At 40.1% G+C, this 23450-nt stretch overlaps 1 protein-coding gene across 1 annotated transcript in view; it reads right to left on the reverse strand.

Moving 5' to 3' along the window:
- LOC134219303 (uncharacterized) overlaps positions 1 to 19300 on the reverse strand; it is a 621614-nt gene extending 602314 nt beyond the window's left edge. The window contains exon 1 of the mRNA XM_062698024.1: positions 19280 to 19300. The gene's annotated coding sequence lies outside the window, so the exon portion shown is untranslated. The remainder of the gene's footprint in view (positions 1 to 19279) is intronic.
- Positions 19301 to 23450: the final 4150 nt, after the last annotated feature.

The raw sequence follows: 23450 nt of genomic DNA on the forward strand, positions 1-23450 counted from the left end.
TTACAACCTAAATGATTTCCATTTTGCTGTGAAAGAGCTCGTTAACACCATTTTTGAAAATGGCGTATGCGTCACTTTTTCAGATTACAGATTATCATAGTTTCTGATTTTATGGAAAAAATCTAGAATCTAACTATGATTTTAAAATTAGCATCGTATTATCGGAAATATCAGAGCATGCAAGGCAAATGATTCTTGTCATATCCAGTATTTTGCGCTCGATAATGGCGGCGTGAGTTCCTATGAATTCGACATCCAAGAGGTAGAAAACATAGGAACTCATCTAGTTTGCCTTGAACAGATGAAAATTTCTAGAGTAAATAATTAAATGTCAATTTTAAATCAATTTCATGTCAATTTGGTATTTTATGCTTTTATTTCGGTTTTAGAATTATTATAATAATCAATTCCGTATATTTTAGGATTGCTGGGCTTGGCATAATAAGGCTCGATGATGCATTGTGCTTCACAATGAATTCTTTACGCCAATGAAAATGATTCGAAAAGCTACATTCAACAGTAGTTTACGAAACAAAATTTTAAATGATCAATCTAATGTTTGTATTTTCAATGCATGTACTATGTAACGATTTGAAGGAAAGCATCTGTTTACTTTATAAAGTTTATTTATTCTGTAGGTAAATTATTCTGTTTAATGTAGCTTAATAAAATACAACAGTGAGCCATTATTTACATATTATTATATGACTAACTAGTGCCGTAAATAGGATGTTACCTCTATAAAGAAATAATTGGAGAACACTATTTTCCGTAGTTTTAAGAAAATCCGCTACACATCCTTGGCGGTGCCGTTTTTATTCGCTCCGTACCGTGGGATGCCGAATATCGAGCCCGTATTATTCACACTTCCAAACAGTTCCCTAATCATGGAATTAATTCATCAAATTCCAGGTTCATAGTTCTACAGAAGAAACCTGCCCCTTTCATGGTAGAATTCAAAATAGAAAACCTGAAAAAGAATATTAATTAATTACAATTAATATTAGAAATAATTTTGCTGATACTGCTACTCAACAGGTTCATTTTTATTTGTTTACTTCTTTCATTTTCATTATATCAAGGCACAGTTGATGAGTCCCAATGTCTTCTACCTCTCGAATGTCAAATTTAGGGGAACTCACGCCGCCATTACCGAGCGCAAAATACTGGATTGTGTTTGGGTTCTGATAAAGGCTCTGTTGACCAGGGATGCCAGGTGATATTTTCAAATGTCTTCGCAGTTGAGAAAAAATGTCTTCGAATGTCTTCAATATCAAAATTATGATATCAGTGAAAAAATTTCAAAATCCAATAGATTTGTAATTTCAATCATCTCCTTGTTTTATGTATCGTTTATTTTTACACACTCAAATTGTTAGAATTCAAGAGAATATTCTTTTAAATCTTCATGAGTAAGGGAAATGACTTTCCCTTGGATTTTCTAATGAGTCTTTAGCCTTTTTTTTTTTGAGCCTTTTTTAATTAAAACGGATTTTTCTAACTGAATTTCTTTGTGGAATTCTTCTGAATTTATTTTTGAAGAATTGCCTGTAGGGATTCGGAAAAATTTACCGTGAAATATCTGAAGAAACTTCCATAGGATTGGAACATCCAAAGAATTTTCAGAAGGAACTTTCTGATAAATTTCTGAAAGAACTTCCGGATGCTGAAATGCTAATGGAACTTCCGGAGGAATTACAGGATAAATTCCGGAGGGATTTTCTGGAAGAATTAATGAAGGATTTTTCTGAAGAAAGTAGCTTGTTTAGACTGGAGGATTTTCCTGAGGACTTTCTGAAGGATTTTCCTGAGCAATTACTGAAAGGGTTTCTGAAGAAATGTCTGAAGAAACTTCCGGAAGAACTTCTGGATAACTTTCTGGAGGAACTCCTGAGGTATTGCTCAGGAATATTGTACATGAATTTCCGAAAGAATTACTGGAGGAATTTTCAGAGAAACACCAGAGTATAGTTCAAGAGGTATTATTGGAGAATTTTTCGGCAACATTCTCGGAGCATCATCAAGAGGAATTCCTGGAGAAACTTCCGGAAGGATTCTTAGAAGAATTTTTGAACGAATGCCTGCAGGAGCTTCGTGAGCATTTCCTGGAAGATCTGCTGGAGAAAGTCGTGAAAGAAACAAACTGAGGAAATTCTGAGGGAGCGACTGGAGGAATTTCCGACGGAATTCTTGGAGGATCTAACGGAGAAATTTCTGGACGAAGTTATGGAGAAGCTGCTGAGGTACTTCCAAAGGAAACTGAAGTAATTTTCTGAAAAATCTCCAAAGAAATTGCTGCACGAATTCCTGGAGGAATTTCATGGAAAATTTCAGAAAGAATACCAGAGATGTATTTACTGGCGAAATTCTTAGAGGGATTCCCAGTTAAAATACTGGAAGAGTGCCCAAAAATATTTCTTGGAAAAATATCAAAGGAATTCAAGGAAGAATTCAACAAGGGACTGTAACGAGTTTACCCTGAACTTTCTACTGAGTCTTTAATAAAAATTCTGGCGGTTTTTTTTAGGAAATTCCTCTGATTTTTTTTCAGAATGTTCTCCTGAACAAATAAAAATAATTTACGGTGGCTATTCTGAGAAACATCCATTTAACTCCAGAACAATTTCAATTTCTTGTCGACATTCGTAAGAATTTTCTATGGAAACTAAAGAAAATTTTCTGAGAAAATGAAAATAATTTCCTGTGAAAATTTTCGTAAAAAGAAGAGACATCCCTTAACTTTCAGACAGAAAGACAGACCAATTTAGATAAATTTCTTGTGGAAATATATAATTCTTTGTAGGAGTTCAGATGATTTTCCTGCAAGAACTTAGAAATAATTTTGTGAAAATTAAGATGAATTTCTCGTTTAAATTTTTGGGGAATTCCTTTATTGCCAATACTGAAATTATTATAAATTTTCAAAATAATTTGAAAAGATTTTCCAATTTCAATTCTCTTCTCTTTCCAATTGAATCGATATTCAATTTCTTTCAAAGAACGATGAAGTTAATCATCCTGAACGCGTCAGTTTTCCATTTGACTCAAAAATCGAAAGGAACATTGTTTAATTTGAGATTTAAAAACAGATGAAAAATGCTTCCTCGACATTTTCGGTCTTGTTTGACGTACGGAATAATATGATTCAAACGCACTATCAAAACACCGCAGGGCACTTGACTCAACCTTTGACAGTTAAAATATGGGCCTGACGTTTTGGGCTGATGGTTCATTCGTTCTGAAATGTTGCACAGCCCAAAATTTGCCTTAATATGTCTTAAATAAAAAAATCATTGAGTTCTTCAAAATTTATTCTTTTTCTCGACGGTTATTCTGGGAATACCGAAAAGATCAGATGAATTATAAATAAATTTAAAAAAAAATGGTTCTAGCCCAACAACTCATAGTAAAATTCTTTTTTGCCATTTGAAATAAATTAGATCGGTCATTGCGTTCTGATACAATGATCGAAACATCTTTTTAGCAGACACGTCGAAAACGCCACCGCTACCAAGGAAAATTTAAACGAATGCTGCCATCGGAAGTTTTTTAACCAGGGGTGGCATTGTGCATCTCGATTCGAACGTAGTTTTATCGAGTCGAACATGTTTGGCATTACGGCTTTCGATTCGATCTCGAAAACGACTCATCGTTCGAGTATGCTCGAGGAGGTACAAGAATAACGAGATGTTTTGGCATTATGGAGACTCGATAGCACACTGAAAAACGACTCAAGTCGAATGAAAATCACTCGTCACCTTTATAGTTTTCGAATGTTGTTCGAGAGTCATTTCTTGCTGAAAGTTTTTCATTATATTTGTTATTATTTCTCTACGGGAAGAGTATAAATGTTTCATTATTGCATCTTGAAGGAAATAATGTCATTAGTATACCTACTTTTATAGTTTCCAGACAATATGCAATCTCTAATTATCCCGAAATCCTCGTAAAAACTAAAACACATGGAAACATCAAAGTAATGTATTATCGAATCATTTTTTTAGCTTTAAATTATTTAGCTCAAAATTGGATAAGTGGCATTAACTCGAATAAATATAATAAATGGTAAAGCATTTGATGAGTTTGATTGCTCTACGCATGCGGTCACATGTACTCAGACGACTAATGACAGTGGAAGACCGACACTTGATTACAATTAGAGCAATCAAACTAAACAAATGCTTTAGAAAAACCATGCACAGCCAAGACATTTAACAAAAACAAAATGGTTTTCGTACGGCCGAGTTGCTTATAATTTATTATAACTTATAATTTGTGTCGTAACTATATCTCAATTTATAAAACATGTATCGGCATAATGTTTTAATCGGTTTCAACTACTCAATAAATAATATTGCTTTTATAGTCATTGAGCACGATTTGCTTGTTTATAAATTAACTGCCAATTCATGCCATGAAGGATGCCTTTCCAACAGGCAACATGCTACACGCAGATGAAATTACTCTCATTCTCTTTGTTTACTCACATTCGCAATGCGCTGAAGGTTGTCTTTCCAGCGGGCGGCATGATAAACACGGAGACAACTATCTCTTATTCTCTCTGTTTACATTTCGTTTGACAGAACACACTCGATTGAGCTAGTACAGCACCATTCGAAATCTTGTACTGCGACTGAATGAAGTCGAACGAAATACATAATGCCGCAATTTTTTCGAAACGAATGCAAAAACGTACGAATCGAGTGATTCGATTCGAGATGCGCAATGTCACCCCAGCACATAAGGGTCTGTTCACAAATTACGTAACGCTTTTGGGGGGAGAGGGGAGGTCCAACTTGCGTTATACTTTGTTACACTAAAAGGTGGGGGAGGGGGTGGTTACTACCAAATGTTACGCATAACGCGAATAAAAATTAATTTTATTTTTTTTTTTAATCACTGATTGAGGTAATTTGCTAATATGTCTTGATCAAGACGCTGAATATGTATCAACCTTTCCATACTACCCATAATTGTCCCACGCCAGTATATGTAGATTTTTACTTTTTATCTCAGTGTTGAGTTTTGTTCGAAGTTTGCTAAATTTGCATTTTTGTCTCACGATAATATTCAATAAAGGCAACCCAGAGAGTTTTCATTCTAAGGAATTGCATTTTAGCTCAACCACTTCAACCAGATTAAACAGTTCAATTGAAAAATAATTTGTCTTTCGTTATCGTTTTAGTCATTATCGTTTTAGTCCATTCAAGCACATAGCGGGGCATAAAAACACCAAGCGAATATTGTATTTCTCGACAGATCAGTCCCGCTAAACTAAAATGTGAATGGCCATGGTCGCTAAGGGGCCGTACACATATTACGTAAGCACTTATGGAGGGAGGGGGGTTTATCGTTTTCTTATGCACCATATAAATAAAAAATGATTTGTATGGAAAAAATTACAAGGGGAGGAAGTAAAAACCAGGAAAAATGCTTACGTAATATGTGTACGACCCTAATTCTATTTTTACTAGCTGCATTCTTGATATCCGTGGTTTTAATCATGAGCCGTTCCTTATAACAGTGTTCAATAAATACCAAACCTCACATGCTTCACAGAAAGAAAAAATGGTATTAAACTTTTTTCAGTTACGCGTTAAATGGGGGAGGGTGGGGGCTCCAAAAATGTTACTTTTTGTTACGATGGGGAGAGAGGGGGTCAAAAACTCGGATTTTTGCGTTACGTAATTTGTGAACAGACCCTAACTAAAATGTGTTGCAGTTGTCAACCTTATCAACCGGCTAGTGTAAATGTGTTTTTACGTTTGGAAATTTATGAAACATTAGTCTAATATGTATAACTTTTGAAATATTTATATGATCTGCATATAGAAGTCACAAAATTTATAAGTTAGTCATCAAATTATATTTTCTATTCGCTGGCTTATTGATTGTCTTCAAGTATCTTTAAATAAGAAGGTAAGTCTTCAAATATTTTAAAAAGTCTTCAAAATGTCTTCATGAAATAAATGTCTTCACAGAGTTTCAAATGTCTTCAAATTGAAGACATGTCTTCAAATCTGGCATCCCTGCTGTTGACGACAAGGGGTATAGGGTAAAGGATGTATTTTGGACCACCCTTACGAGGGCTCTTATTTTGGACCACCAAGAGGAATTTGCACTCAGTGGTCCAAAACGCGGGGCCCTTCTTAGCCGTGCGGTAAGACGCGCGGCTACAAAGCAAGACCATGCTGAGGGTGGCTGGGTTCGATTCCCGGTGCCGGTCTAGGAAATTTTCGGATTGGAAATTGTCTCGACTTCCCTGGGCATAAAAGTATCATCGTGTTAGCCTCATGATATACGAATGCAAAATGGTAACTTGGCTTAGAAACCTCGCAGTTAATGACTGTGGAAGTGCTTAATGAACACTAAGCTATGAGGCGGCTCTGTCCCAGTGTGGGGATGTAATGCCAATAAGCAGAAGCAGCAGGTCCAAAATATGAGCCGTCGAACTGGTGGTCCAAAATACCTCGCTTACCCTATTTTTGGGCGTTGCTCGAATATTGATTTCCTGCGTACAAGTACTTCGTTTGATGCTCTATAATCCAAGCAGGCTCATTTTGAGTTCGACTATGTCTGTGTTTTCTATACTGGGGTACACTTGACCATTGCGAAAATTGAATAGCCTTACAAGAAAATGATGGACTTTAAACGTTAATATCTAAGCCGTTTCTCGACCAATTTTCGATGTTTTCGTACCATTCGATCAAAGAGGAGTCTATACAGCCTTCTAAAAATATTGATTTTTGAGCGCCTTGTGACGAGCTACCGCGACGTTGACCCATACTGTGTGATGGACCGGATTCGAGACACCGGAACTCTGCACTCAGCACTTCCAGTTGCTCCTTCATCTTTTCCATATCCTCATTAGCATTTGACGAAGACGATAGTACCGCAAATGCTTGCGGAGATTCCAACATCTTGTCAGATGTGATGGTTAGAATAGGCCGAATATGGAACGGCATTCGTTGTAAAAACAGCATTTTTAGCAAGTCATCATTAACCTTGAGGCCATTAGCAAGTTCCTACATCTTGGCCAAAAGGTGTGTAGGGCGAATGTCACAAAGTCTGAAGGATCCCAGTTTGTTCCAATCGTGCTTGCGGAGAAAGTGCAAAACGTGCAATCAATCGTTCTTTGACGGATTTGTACTTATCTTGCTGCGGTGGCGATACTAAATCAGCAATTTGGCATATAGCCGAATGGTCCACCTTTGCTACGATATAGCAGAATTTCGTTTCGTCCCTTGTTACATTGCCCTAGCAGCACACATATTCTACATAGGTAACTGTAACTGATATGTGACCAGATTCAGTTACAATGAAGTTGCTGCAACAATTTTTGTCTGTTTCGTGCTGCTCGGGTGGCCAACATGAACTGCGCTTTCGTCTGGGCAAACCACATTTCAGGATCCGCCTTCCAGAATTCCGGAAGTTTCACGGAAACGGCGGCAGAGCGCGGTGTGTTGTTTTCGTCGTCTGACATGGTGCGTGAACAGCCGAAATTGAGGTTAGGTAACCGGGAGCTGAGTTGGAAAACGATGTCGGTTTCAACGAAACTACGCGCACGCTCGAATGATCGCGGCATCACGTCGGGGTCACCAACTGTGGTGGACGGGAGTGATTGGAAGCGAAACAAACCGAAACAAACTAAAATATATTTATTTCTTATCTCGTACAATCTGCGTTTCCTCTAGTTGCGTTACGAGGCTCAGACTGACACAGTCAAACTCTACACTAGTGCTGTCCACATCGTTCGACACAAGGCGCTCAAAAAAGCGTTAGGGGTGAATGGGTGATCACAAATAACACTCCATAAATATTTTATCTTCGATAACACTGAACATAATTAAATTTGTATTCCCGATGGTCATGTTTTGCATTTGTAGTTCTCGACCTCCAAAATTGAATGGAACCAGGCGTTTGCTGTTTGATTGGAAAAATTCCGAGATTATTTGGTCACAAAGAAGGAAAGGGATCGTTCCTTTCGGCGTAAAAGTCACTTACATGTAAGCATGATTACATGTTCAGATAAGTTAAAATACTAAGTTATTACAATATCCGAATGTTCTCATGAGTGTTTTTCAGGCAAAAATGAGCCTCCCAGGTAGCGATTTTGAAAACTGTTCTGCAGCATACAAGCATAAAAGCATATGGAGACGCAAGGTACATTTGTGAGACGATTCATCTTGTGATTGAACGAACGTTGAAAGCTGCTATTCTCTGTCAAAATTCCGATCGCTGGACCGATCATCTTCTGATGATACTACTCGAATTGATAATCGTCCATAAAGAAGACATAATGGCTTTGCCGGCCGAAATGGTTTATGGGATAACAACATTCCTTTCTTGGAGAAAACACTCGCAATACTACTACATCTGAATTTGCGAGCAAACTGCGAGACGCAATGCGAATGCTTCATCCATCATCTACAGCTTGGCACGGTAGAGCTACTGTGTTTGTTCATCCAGATTTGCACCAAGAATGTATTCGTTCGCAACGATTCGATTAGGCCTTCGCTATCTCCACCTTACGACGGCCCCTATCCTGTGCTTGGGCGTACGTGCAAGCACTACCGTATCAAGATCAATGGAAGAATCGTAAACGTTTCAATCGATAGGTTAAAACCAGCGTATACATATGATGACCAGCAACAAGCTTCATGTGATCGTTCAACTACAACTACTATGTTTCAACAGCCAACGACGGTCACTCGATCAGGGCGACAAGTAAGAATTCCACTTAGTTTTCATTGATCGCAATGAGACGCAACATTTTTTGCTAAGTCGTCGCATCGTACACACAAAACCCTTTTGAATCCAAACTTAATTGTTTGCTACCCTTTTGTACATTTTGAAACTATAGAACTGAAACTCACATTGTTCGAATTAATATTTAAGAAACCCCTTTTGGACTAAATAAATTAGTTATTACTTAAACCTAGTCAACGCCGTGTCAAATCATTCGTCCCGCAAAGTGATCCCATATTTATATGCAAGTTTCATCTCATCCCGTCTATTAAATAAAGGAATAAGTATGCAAGCATTTGTCCATAAATGTCCATGGCTACACGTCGCCACCCAAGTAACATTCACAGTGCTCTTTGGCATTCGATGTAATTTATTGCGGTTTTATTGCGACAATAAGCATGCTATTCGGCTTAGAAAAAGTATTTAACTCACATGAATTATGTCGCATCATCTAGTGGTTGTCAAAACCCTTTAAAGCAGGTTATAAATTCCAAAAGCTATAAAGTTTTAAATATGAATTTATTAGGGCATTCCATGCCTTGATTAAATTTATTTGGGAAATAACATTAAAACTCTTTGATGTTTGGTTTATTTGTCATGACGAAATACTTCTTTAAGTCGGTTTGTTACTTTAAAAGTTACTTTCGGCATTATTTGAGATCAATTAGCATTTGTGGTTGCTACATAAAATACAAACGCAGACCCGTAATGCTGGGTAGACACCTTTACGTGGTGTGTTACGGGGTAAGATCTACCACGGTTACATTGCCAGCTACAGGCAAATCCTGACCCAACGAATACCTTCTTCATTATCCAACTCCGTGGTACTTATGAGGGTGTCGCTAAGTCGGTGGCCTCTCGTTAAGTAAGTACTACATCAACACTTCCTTCCTCTCCCTAGTTACGGTGAAGATGGGCGTGGCCAGGAGTAGTAATCCTCATGCTTTTGTTATTTTTGTTTAAGACTGGAATCAAGGACCACTCCCCTTCTTGATTTCTGATAGCATTCTAGATAAGGATCTCAAAAGTAAAACATGAGTATCACTAGTGTCCAATCTACGAATTACACCGTAACAATGCTAATGCTAATGCTAATGCTAATGCTACATAAAATACAAACGCATCTCTGAAAGAAAGAAAAAAACAACTGAAAAGTGACGACGAGTGATAAGAGCCTAAACATTCATTATTGCAAAAGAAATAGCTTTGCAATATTACCATACTGTTTGCTTACTCTCAATATGCATGCTGGCAGATTTTCAGCTTTAGCAATCATCTTGACATCAAAATTTTCCGTTCCGAAATCGCGAGGTGATAAACTGGAAAGAACCAAAGACAGAGGGAATAACACGGTGCGCTCCAGTCATGTTTCACGTCTTCGTTAACGGTGGCACGAAAATGCGCATTTTTTCTTCCGGCCGATAAAGTGCCGTCACAACTTAGTGGAGTAATATTTCATTCTTTACTTACGTGTATTAAACGATCAATTCGAAGTCTTTATCCATAACTTCCTTCCATTCCGCTTTGTTTTTTTTTTTTGAGAAACTTGAACTGTCAAACTTACTCTAGTTCTGGTCATCATATATGTTGAAAAATGACCAATCAACATTTGTAACACTCAGACGAGCCTTCGTAAATGCCACATCTAAACATTATGATTTTATAGTTGATTTCATTGAAGCAAACCTATTTGAACAAATAAATCTTGAAAAATTAACTCGAATGCCATCGCCATATTTTTTTCACTTCACATGGGTAGAGAATTTCAATCAAAATATATATTAATACTGCATTATATTTATGATTTTTTACGATATATTATAAACGAATCAGCTACAAACAATAAAATAAACAAATAATTAAAAAATTGCAGAAATGTGCAAATTTAACATAAATTTGTTTATCGAAAAATAATTGTTAGAACGGGGTTTACTGAGAGCGCATCAATTATATCGTGGTTTCGCATCATATGACACAGTAAATCTTATTTGGCAACTGAAATTGATGCACCATAGACTAATTCTGCTTTCATTATTTTTATCAATAATTTAAAATATTTTATTTCAATATTTGATTATGGAGTTTTTGGATCCATATACAATAAACTTTATTTTATTTTGTTGAGACTGAACGAAATTTATTATTTCATGCGAATGTTTGCATAAAGCTAGATCTGGAGAACTTTGCAGGCATCAAGATCAAGTGACTTAGAAAAGGTTTTAAATAAGATCAACTTTCTTTTATAATAGTGTAAAAATGGATTTCAAAAGGTTTTTGGTGTCGAGTTCGTATTCAGGTTTTGTCACATTCCGGTCTTGAAATACGTCTTGCATTTAGCCTTCAAAACCATTTCAAGAGTGGGCCAACTAGGCAGATACTACTCTTCAAGAGGTTTTAGTGTAAGCGATGAAGGAGCAAATGCCTTGACTAGGATTTTATTGTTGTAGGATATAAATACTCTTGTAGTCAATCATAAAACTCAAAATGTTACTTGGGCAGCCATGCAGTCTACGGAAGGTTTGCAAGTCATCTTCCACCTGATCGATCCACCTTGCCCGCTGCGCACCTCGCCTTCTTGTGCCCGTCGTATCGTTGTCAAGAATTATTTTCACCGGGTTATTGTCCGACTTTCTGGCTACGTGCCCGGCCCACCGCAGTCGTCCGATTTTCGCGGTGTGAACGATGGATGGTTCTCCCAACAGCTGATGCAACTCGTGGTTGATTCGCCTCCTCCACGTACCGTCCGCCATCTGCATTCCACCATAGATGGTACGCAGCACTTTCCTTTCAAAAACTCCTAGTGCGCGTTGGTCCTCCACGAGCATCGTCCAGGTCTCGTGTCCGTAGAGAACTACCGGTCTTATAAGCGTTTTGTAGATAGTCAGTTTGGTACGGCGGCGAACTCTTTTCGATAGGAGCGTCTTACGGAGTCCAAAGTACGTACGATTTCCAGCCACTGTGCGCCTCCGAATTTCTCTGCTGGTATCGTTATCGGCGGTCACCAGTGAGCCCAAGTACACGAATTCTTCAACCACCTCGATTTCGTCACCACCGATGCAAACTCGTCCAAACTTGTCCTCTCTTGAGCCTCTTCCTATCATGTACTTCGTCTTCGACGTGTTGATGACTAGTCCAATCCGTTTAGCTTCGCTTTTCAGTCTGATGTAGGCTTCCTTCATCCTCTCAAAGTTACGTGCCATGATATCAATGTCGTCGGCGAAACCAAATAACTGGACGGACTTCGTAAAAATCGTACCACTCGTGTCAATCCCTCCCCTTCGTATTACTCCCTCCAAAGCGATGTTGAATAGCAGACACGAGAGACCATCACCTTACCACCGTAACCCTCTACGCGTTTCGAGGGGACTCGAGAATGCCCCTGAAACTCGAACTACGCACATCACCCGATCCATCGTCGCCTTGATCAACCGTATCAGTTTATCCGAAAATCCGGAAGTCCACTGGGTGTTATGTGTCCTGTCCGTTGTCTAGGTGTTAAGTGTTCAGTATGTACGACCTCTGGTCGAAGACGGTGTTCTGTCTTTTTTTTAGAAAGAACCACCGCACGACATATCTTGGTGTTAAAACGGAAATGTCCCCTTTTACGGGTTCCCCGAGGGCACCTCATAGGCTCTAAAAGTGGCCAATGTGTTCAATTGTCGATTTTGAGCGAATAACCATCTTTTTGGTGGGAAAACACACCGAAAGAGTAATGATGAACTTTGTACTACACTTAAAAATCACTTTAATAAAGAATTTGGAAAAAAAAGCACCGAAAGAGTCGCCGCACGGCATATTTCGTTGTTAAAACGGAAATGTCCCATTCTACGAGTTCCCTGGGGGCCCCTCATAGGTTCCAATAGTGGCCAATGTGGTCACTTAACGATTTCGAGCGCATAATCATCCATTTTGTGAAAAATCATGACGTAAGAGCCGCCGCACGGCATATTTTGGTGGTAAAACGAAAATGTCCTCTCCTGCGGGTTCCTCGGGGGCACCTTGCATGTACCAGGAGTGGCCAACGTGGTCACTTATCGATTTCAAGCGCATAACCATCTGTTTGGTGGAAAATCATGACAAAAGAGCCGCTGCACGACATATTTTGGTGATAAAACGGAAATGTCCTTTTTTACGGGTTCCCCGAGGGCACCTCATAGGCTCCAAGAGTGGAAAATGTGGTCAATTATCGATTTCAAGCGCATCATCATCTATTTTATGGAAAATCATGACCAAAGAGCCGTTGCACGGCATATTTCGGTGCTAAAACGGAAATTCTCCCTCCTGCGGGTTCCTCGGGGGCACCTTGCATGTACCAGGAGTGGCCACTTGCACTTGCCCTCTCATGGACCATACATTACCGTTTTAAGAGAATCTATGAAGAATTAGCTATCGAAAGGCATATGTGGAGCGATTTTTATGCTCCCTTTTATAACCGACAAGGTCCTCGTGGAAATCGTTTCCTGGTCGCCATTGCCTCCAGAACCATCATATCACCACATAGCCACAAAATTGATGAGTTTATCTTTCGAACGGTATATAAACTTTGTAATTCGGTTAGAATTTGACTGTTTTACATTTCTGGGTCAATATGTTCCCAACATATTATTCGTAAGTTTTTCCTAATATCCGAAGAAGGTTAATATGAACCATCATTCAATTTAAAATAATCTTTCCAGTTTGTGTTCCGAATGCTCAATAATGATGGAGGGTGGTCAAAGGACACTTTCTTTTCTGGTCAAGTCGCAAGTAAGTATCTGTTAAAATACAGGTAACTTCTTCTTCTTCACAGGTACGTATCAGTTTATTCACAAGTAAGTTCTTATCTAATTGTTTATTAAGTCCACTTTACTTTAACTTTCTTAACTTTAACATTTAATTAACTTTATTCCAAATAATAATTTTGTAATATAAACCCACTTTGCAAATTCAAATTTGATGATAGTTCGCCTGATCACCAATATGGCATTCAGCAATGAACGCTGGTATACCGAACTCCATCCTTCACGGTGTGGAAAGTTGGTACAAAAGAGAATGCGATGACGTCTTTATTCGGGTTTCCCAATGGCCATCGATGGACATGGACGCCATGATGATTGACGATGGAAAATAATGGTTGCCGAATTGCAGTTCAGTGCATTCTGATGAGCCTATGTGGTGGGACATTCTCTCGATGACGATGATTATCAGTAGTAGGTTGGCAATTTTTTGGGTAGTTTGTGGTGTAGCTACATTTTTTCTATTTTTTCCGCGCTTTGGCAGGACGACCTTGAAATCTTGTTTCTTAGAAGGAAGTGGAATATTCAGAGACTCACCCTTCCTCTTGTTTTTATTAATGCTCATTGCTGCGCGTGGCGACTAGAGCTTCTAAGAGGGTTTTTCCCAGAAAGGTGTCCCTGCAGGATTACCACCACTTGTCGGAATTTTACTTCCGCGAACGGGTCCAACGTAAAACGAATGCACGGGTCCAAGCAAATATCGAAACGGGATCAGTGGGTACAAATAGCGCTAAGAAGCACTGTTGAAAGTAAAATAGCTTCGGGTAGTATTAAAAACTTCCTTCAGCAAAGAGAAAAAAAGAACCGCATAGCACGAAAGCCCAATGCGATCCGACCGCCATTCGATGATTCGTTGCAACGGACGCCGGCTGGTACACGCTCCTTGGAATCCTTGGACTGTAAATGACGCGTTGCTGCTGTTGACGACCCAAGCGAAATTTTTCCTCCATCTACGCCACCGAGCCGTAGTTACTCAGAGGCAAGGCCGCTCGCCGTGAAGTCTCCAACCAGAATGACGCGCGCAAGACACGGCTCTTTGTATGCACAGAAAAAATGAAGCGATGGACGAAAAGGTGCGTACCTTACATCAATATGATATCCGTGTTGGGGATGCACGAACAGGATTGATTGGTTCTGATTTTTTTACCGGGCGTGTCATTAAATCATTTCCAGTTTTTGTTGAAATCGGTTGATGTTTCACGATATGAGAGCCAATCTAAAACTTTCAGTCTTTTTTTGCACCCAATGCAATGTAGGTACATTTAAGGAAATAAATAAAATTCAAAGGGTTAAAAATACGATTAAAACTACGTTTCAGTCACACTTTTATTCGAAATCATCTGTGTTTTTATAATTTTATTTAAAAAAAAACTTTAACCTAATCAAAGTTTGATTTGCTCCTCATACGTTCTGGGCTCTCAAATTACGATTCTCAATAAAAAATTAATTAACTCAAGACCATACGAATACGAGTAATAAAATAGCGCAAAAGTATTGGCAATCAGAGAAAAAGGTATACATCATACGAAATTGCTCTAAATACACCTTCCACAATGCCCTTAAATCTTTCATATTGAATGAGGAATAATGATGCCATAAAGTTTCAGAGGGTTAAATTTTGCAAAATGTGAATTGACTCAAACTTTTAGACTTCAGCTGGAAAGCTGCTGACTGTGTTTTGTTAGGATTTTTATTAGCTTACGAGCGTGTGGAACATGATAGAAGCATAAAATGATAGTGATCTATTAAATGAACCTTCCTCCGAATGTTCGGCAACATTTTGCAACAAAATAAAAACAATATTTCAACTAGCAAATGGAGCACTAACCAGATATTATCTCACCAGCTGCTACATATCTTGCTGCACTTGGGTTCCATCGGATAACATCTATCTACACACATAGTGAGGCAACATCGCCATCATTTTCGTGTTCTACTGACTCCCTGGGCAATACTCCATGCATGCACTCAAGGCATGCGGTCCCAGGTTAGTTCAAATCGCAGCTGGAAGCAAAACGCAAGAATCAGACCGTAAAAACCTCAACGAATTTCATTCCATTCCGGTTCGGTCCAGACGCACACGCTCAAACCAACCCGAACCGGAACTCCCAGGGCAATTTTCGCAACCGTGCCAGTCCGCCTCCACCACACTGCACTGACTGACTGACTGGCTGGCTGGCTGCTGGAGTGAAAATTCCAGTCGTGTACAATAATAATGCCTAGAATGTAAACAGCAATGACATGAGATTGTAAAACGAGACACAAAGTTTCGCTCTTCCCGGTATCACATTTTCCCATGTGTCGAAGACGAGGAGTTTCCGGCGATGATTGTCTTTATGTTTCGAGTGCTCAGCATAATCCAATCACGTCGTCGGTGATGTTCCGAGCAGTGTTGCCTCTCTGGGATGGATTGATGGGTTGTAGTGAAATGTTGGATGTTCACCGCAAAACCAAATTTTCGAGACACATATTCTGATTCAATTAAGCTAGACGGATTAAGGGGTGTGTGCATGTGTATAACTTTCTATATGGACACTTTGCAATGATACACAATTTACAGGCAGAGGAAATGTTTCATCTCTATCACAAATTCATCTCAGCTCGAAAAATAATCATTGTCGTCGGTTAGTATGAGATGAAGAACCAAGACAGTTACCACAAGTTACCCTCAATTGCTAGATGCACAGAATTTAATTCAACGAAGAAAGGTGCCGCCAAACAATATGGCAATTGTTTGCTATCAAATTTGTTTACAATAGATTTCTACATTCAAGAGTTATATTAATGGTACATTATTGAACAGCAAATATTTTATTCTTGGTTGAAGGCGCAATTGTATCTTCAACTAGCTGCATCGTAAATTCTCGAGTGAGCACACACACGAATATAGAGGAGTTTTGACAAAACAGTGCTTCTATATTTGGTTTTCGAGCTTGTGCCGGGAGTCTGCCGGAAATACCATAATGCCCATAGGAAGTTCCATCAAAACACTTCCATTGTCGTAGAAAGTAGGTTTATTTTGAAAATTTAATACCTTTTTGGTAGAACTTTGAGGATAATCCATACATGTGGCAACACTGGTGCCGAACTGTCGAAAAGGAAAGTGACTGAGCAAAAGCAAAGTTTGTGTGTGTGTCAATTGTCCTGCACCCCATGGTCCACAGTTCCGACTCGTAACAAGCGACATAACTTGTCACAAAACTGACATTATCTCACAGTCGGATCCTAATGGCTTTTCGACCGAACACTCATTCGTCCTCGATCGATTTAAAGCGGCCCAATCCGGAATATTTATGATGAAATTAAAGGGATTTTAAAAAAATTCAATTCGCACATTAAACGAATCCTACTTCCCAATCGTACCCGAGAGAGCAAACCCAGGAAACTAACGATGTTAATATCGCTGGATAGCAGTTGGTCTTACTCGAAGCTCATCGAGGCTTACCCAAAAGCTTTGTCCTCTTCCGTCAGCCCACCGCCGTGCAGCGTTTTTTCTCAGTTCCGCTCTTCATCCAATTTAGCCAGCGGAAAATTCCTTTTTGATCTGGGGCCCCATTAAAAGGACGGCTCGAAATGATGAACGACCCGAGAGCGGTCCCAGGGAGAGAAAGATCCTCCCGGCTTCAAATCCTGCCGGGCTGACGATGAGATTAGTGCGGACTTTTGTCCGACCGACGACGGCGACGACGACGACAACGTTAACGTTCGAAAGAATGTCGATGTTGTCGCATCGCTTCTGCCGGTTATTCAATTTTTATTTTTCGGACGAAAAGGACCCGGATTGAGAAGCGTGTCGGTTTTGTCTGCTGTCATGCGGATGGAACTCACCAAAGCCACTGTCCGTGGTAACGAGAAAATTTGTCATCAACTGTTTAACGATGGGCATGGTCGAAAATTAACTGTCAACGGGGTGGGATCCGGAGTACATTGATCTTTTTTTATTTGATTGATCTGGGGTTGTTACTGCTTGTGGAGGTGGTTGTCAATTAGCGAAGTTAGCTTAAGTAATAGTAATTTGTTTAGAAAGGTATCATGATCTTATGTGATTTTACTATGTTTGCAGAGGATGAGGAAACTTTATGATATTTAATATTTTTTCTCTATGTATATATGCTTCCTTAGGTAAGATGCGCGGCTACAAAGCAAGACCATGCTGACGGTGGCTGGGTTCGATTCCCAGTCCAGTTTAGAAAATTTTTGGGCTAGAAATTTTCTTGGCTTCCGTGGGCATAAAAGTATCCCCGTGCTAACCGTGCAACTCGACTTGAAAACCTACTGTAGAAGAGCTATATGTACACTAAACTGCGAGGCGGCAATGTCCCAGTGGGGAATGTAATGCCAATGAGAAGAAGGAGAATAATGTATGATTTGTTCGGGTCAGTAAATGGTTGGGAAATGTGCTTAACAAAGCCCACTCATAAATTCGTGTATTCACACAGGGGATGGCAAATTTCAATACAGATTTGTATAAGAACCTTCCTTCTCGCATCCGCTGGTGATGTGCCAAGCGTTTCAATGTCCAAATGATACCTACCGACTGGACTATTTCTGAAAAAAAACTTAACTTTTCCTGGTGGCTGATTAGACTTTCGAAAAGCAATCATGGAAAGCGGTTATTAGTGTCAGACAGGATTCTAAGCAATCCTGGCAAGTTGTTTCACTGGCATTGCCGCAGTTGGATGAAATTAATAAAGAAAAAACTGGTGCAGCCCAATCGGGTTGTACGCAAAGGTGACGTAGGACTCGTTGGTGTAACCTTGGAGTTGACACGAGACCAGGTGCTGCGCATACAATACAGTCGCAACACCGGTGTTGCCTTCGTGAAAGCAACTAGCTTCGATTTGGCGCAAATGATCGTCGAAGAGCACGACAGCAAGCATGAGCTGCCGGTGGATAGAAAACCCTACAAACTACGTCTAGCAATGGAGGATGGAGCGGTAGAAGTTCAGATCTTCAACCTCTCCGAAGACGTCACAAACGATAAAACGTCAAGTTCCTGAATGCATTCGGGGAACATCACTCAATCCGAGAAGAACTGTGGGATGCTAACCATATGTTCTCTGGTCTGCCGACTGGGGTTCGCGTCGTACGAATGACGGTCAAAAAGAACATTCCTTCGTACGTCACAATTGATGGAGAAAGGACGAACGTAGCGTACTTCGGACAGCAGCACACGTGTAAATACTGCAACGAGTTCGTGCATAGTTCAAAAACTGGCAGCGAGCAAAACATCGTACGCCGATGTCATGAAAACCTCAGTTCCGAACACAAAGATCCTGTTCTTCCAGGGCTTCTACGAAGCCCCTAACGATAAGGACAATACAGCAACCATCAGAGCTTTCAACTACCACGAACGCAAATCCATCCACAAGCGTCTTAATGCCTCCACCGGTGATCCTTCCTCGTGAAGCTGAAATCAACACGTCGGCACCAAGAGATAGTGAGATTGACCAATGGGTGAGGATAACGCGAAAATCGGGGCAGTACAAAAAACCCGACGGCGACGAAACTCACTCATCAACGTCCAGCAAGCGCTCCAGACGTCCAGCTGGTATAAAAATGCGTTGCGATAGTGACGACGTTGCTAACAATCAAGACACCCAACACTAATCCACCATCTTCGCTAGTTACACAATAGGAACGATAAACGTGAATACTATCACGAATGACGCAAAGTTAAATGCTCTTCGGACATTCACCCGAACACTAGACGTCGATATTCTATTCATCTAGGAAGTAAAAAACGAGCAACTCACCATTCCGGGCTTCAATGTAATAGCCAATGTAGATCACTCTCGGAGAGGCACCGCAATCGCCATGATCCACATCCCGTTCTCGAATGTAGAGAGAAGCTTGGACAGCCGTTTGGTTGCCATACTTGTTCACAATATTACATTAGGCTGCGTTTATCCTCCTCCAGGCACTGCATATTCAGGCAACAAGAACGTTTTTTCAACACCACTCTGTAATACTATCTTCGTAATCACTCCGAGCACATTATTCTAGCAAGTTACTTTAACTGCGTGCTGCGGCAAGCCGATGCAACCGGATACAATACAAGCCCGTCACTACAAACAACAAGTCAACAATTGCAGCTAAACGACATATATCAGGCTACGATCAGGCTACGTCCCAGAGAGCCCGGCCACACGTATATCACAGCGAATTCTACATCACGGTTGGATCGTATATATGTAAGACACCTTTGGAACATCCACACACACGCAGTTTCGATTTCTGATCACTTAGCAGTAACCTCTCGAATTACTCTACCTCCCTTGTGCCAACAACAAGGCCGTGGATTTTGGTCACTTCACATCTCCTTACTGCTGAAAATATTGCAGAACTGCAGCTAAGGTGGCAATACTGGACTCGTCAAAGAAGCAGCTATCGCAACTGGATGGACTGGTGGCTAGAGTTTGCGAAACCGAAAATCGCTAGCTTTTTCGCTGGAAATTAAAACAAATCTACCAAGAATTTCACCACGCACTGCAGATTCGTCACGACCAACTACGACGGGCTTACGACTGCTACTATCAGAATCCATGAATTCTGACGACTATCAACCGGGAGAAATGTTCAATTTACAGCGTCGCACGCTTAAAATCAATAACACAGAGATGTGTTTGCTTCACACAAAACGGACCTAATGCAGAACATCCCCTAGATGAGCGACAGTTACACAGGCACAAAAATGCCTCGTACGGTCGTGATAACGGTCCTTTTCAACATGTAAACGTTAGTACAGATTCCTTGTTTCATGAGGAACCAAATACTGTTGAAAATATTGAAATCCAAGCTTCAATAAAACCACACGAGCTATGTTTGAGGCTGTGTAACTGTCGCTCATCTAGGGGATGTTTTGCATTAGGTCCGTTTTGTGTGAAGCAAACATATCTCTGTGTTATTGTGCGAAGCGTGCGTGCGTTTCACCCAAACCTTTGTGAGAATAAATGAGCGTGTTGTAGCCGGAGAACCCCTCTCAATATTTCAGCTTGGTGAAAGGAGAAGAAAACGAACAACAATATCCCGGCTTGATACTGAAGCAGGAGACATCATGGGGAGGTGCATCGAATGAACACAATGACGTTTGAGCGGTGCGCTGTTTACTAAAAATGAACACTTTTTCATACATCGAGTTCATTCAAAATGAATTTCGGCACCGCTCAAACGTCAAATAATGAACCTATGCACTGCCGCATTGATGAATCGGAAAGCTTTAAAGAACACTTTCGCCAATACTTCTCCGGACTGTACTCTCAACCAAATGATACAACCGAGCAAATAGATGAGTTCCGGTGCGCCCAGATTGTTCCAGATAATGACGCTACGAACAACGCTTGCATGAATGCTATTACCACCGCCGACATATTTACCGCAATAAAAACTAGTGCATCCAAGAAGTCACCAGGGCCTGATGGAATACCGAAGGAGTTTTATCTTCGCGTCTTCGATGTTATCCACCGCGAGCTAAACCTGATCTTAAACGAGGCCCTAGAATCAAATTTTCCGTCTAAATTTGTTGATGGAATTATTGTATTGGTTAAAAGGGAGCTGGAAACATTGTCGGATCTTACCAGCAAATCCCGCTTCTTAATTTTGATTACAAATTCCTCCCCCTCAAATCACGACTAGACAACATCATGAGGACCCATCGGATATTAACTGCCTCTCAAAATGCTCGAACGGGAACAACAACACTTTTCAAGCAACACTAGCGTTGAAAGATCGGGCAGCTCGAATTACAACTCGGAAACAAGTAGCGAAACTCGTCGGCTTCGATTTTGACCACGGATTCGATCGTGTCCGTCATAATTTTCTCTTCGATAATATGCGCGCTTTTGTTATTAACACCCAGCTGGTAGATCTGCTCACTCGGATCTCAGCACTCCCCACTTCGTGCCTGTTGATAAACGGTCATATGAACACTCCGATCCCTATAAAACGCTCGAGGCACTCTGTCGATGCATCTGTTTGTATTGTCTGAGCCCACTGATGGTATCTCTTGAATCTGTGTGCGGGCCCAACGCTGCGTATGCCGATGATATCACAATCATGCGGGACCTATTCCTACGCTTTGGACATGTATCGAGAGCTGTGCTAAACCTTCGTAAGACAACGTCGATTGTAGAGGTCGAAATAGACTGGTTAAGGACAGAAAATGAAATTAGAATCCTAGGTGTAATGTTTGTGAATTCTATACGACGTATGATCACATTGCACTGGGACGCACTTGTGAGCAAAATTGGTCAACAGATTTTCCTGCATTCAGCGCGCTCAATAACACTTCAGCAAAAAGTGATTCTTCTCAATTCCTTTATCACGGCGAAGGTATGGTATTTGTCTTCAATTCTGACGCTGTATAGCATCCATGCTTCAAAGCTAATTAGTATCATCGGAACCTTCTTATGGAGGAAACAGCTGGAGCGAGTTCCAATTCAGCAATTAGTGAGGCCACGTGATCAAGGAGGCTTAGGGCTACAGATCCCTGTAGTAAACGAGAGGGAATCACGAGGAAAACTGAGGATTTCACTGCGAAGTAAATAAGGCGACTTGACTAGGCACGAGAGTAAATAATAAAAGGAACACAAAACAAAAAGAGAATATTCCTGAATTGCGATTTGACAGACAGAGAGTGAAATATTTCAAGTGCACACTGAAAATGAAATGCACCATAAATAAGATTAGCTAATTTTGTTAATATTGGGTACACTGTTAGTGTTGTGCAGCAAAAAAAAAAGAAAAGAAAGAAAAACGATTGATGAAACGCTATGTCACGGAAGCAGAAAAACGCAAAGTTTGATAGGGAGAGCTTTTGAGATTTGCGGAAATAGATTGTGTGAAAGAGATCGAGATTCATTCAGTGATCAATTTTAACCGAGGATAGTCGTGTTTTGCCTATACGTAAAATTACAAAGTTTCGCGTGCGTTTCATTGGAATACAACGACATGTTGGAATACGACATGGCGCAGTCGGTAAAAAAAAAAAAAAGTTGTATCAATTTTGTACTAATACAAGAAAGCGGTAGAGTGATATGTCATCGATATATATTAAGAAAACTAAGTGCTTATCACGACGGTATATTTGAACAGGTACTACCAGGTACAGCATTAGCTGATTTCGGAAACGCTCAACTAAAACTGATCACCAATGATGATAAAGTAATTGTAAACGACCAACCATCACTGGATAATATTCGTAGTAGCATTTCACAGAACATAAAATCCTTACATCGAGTAAGTAATTTCATAATTTGAAAGTTTTAATTTAACATTGTTGTTATTTTAACATCAGACACAAGCAGCATCAAGCGATATCGACGATGGTTATATCAACGCCAAGGTGGCGGGTATGAATTTCGTCTTCCTCATAGACTCAGGAGCTCAGGTGAATACATTCACCGAACAGATGTTCCGGAAATTGATCGCGACTCCACAATCAAGTGACGAAGTGTTTAATGTTCAAAACTCTGCTGATCACCCACTCAAAGCATACGCTACAGAGAAGTCTATCGAGGTTCTTGCTACATTTGAAGCATACCTTTCCATCACAGAAGATCGGCCTATTCTTCTAGAGAAGTTTTACGTCGTCAGGGAGAGTCGTGCGCTTCTCAGTAGGTCAACTGCTTCTCGATACAGTATTTTGATGTTAGGCTTGAAGGTACCGGTAGATTCATCTAAGGATTATTATTCAGTAGCACAGTATTCTGTAGAAATTGCTGCTATAGAAACGAAAGAGGTTTTTCCCAAGTTTAACATTCCACCAGTGAAAATATTCTACGATAAATCTAAACCACCATGCAGAACAATATTTTCAAACATACCCCTAGCAGTTAAACCTTTGGTTGAAAAAAGGCTGGAAAACTTGGTATCGGCAAATATTATCGAGCCCATTGCAGACGGTATGGATACTACATTTTGTTCATC

The sequence above is a fragment of the Armigeres subalbatus genome, chromosome 3 (assembly GCF_024139115.2).
Source record: "Armigeres subalbatus isolate Guangzhou_Male chromosome 3, GZ_Asu_2, whole genome shotgun sequence".
Lineage (NCBI taxonomy): Eukaryota > Metazoa > Arthropoda > Insecta > Diptera > Culicidae > Armigeres > Armigeres subalbatus.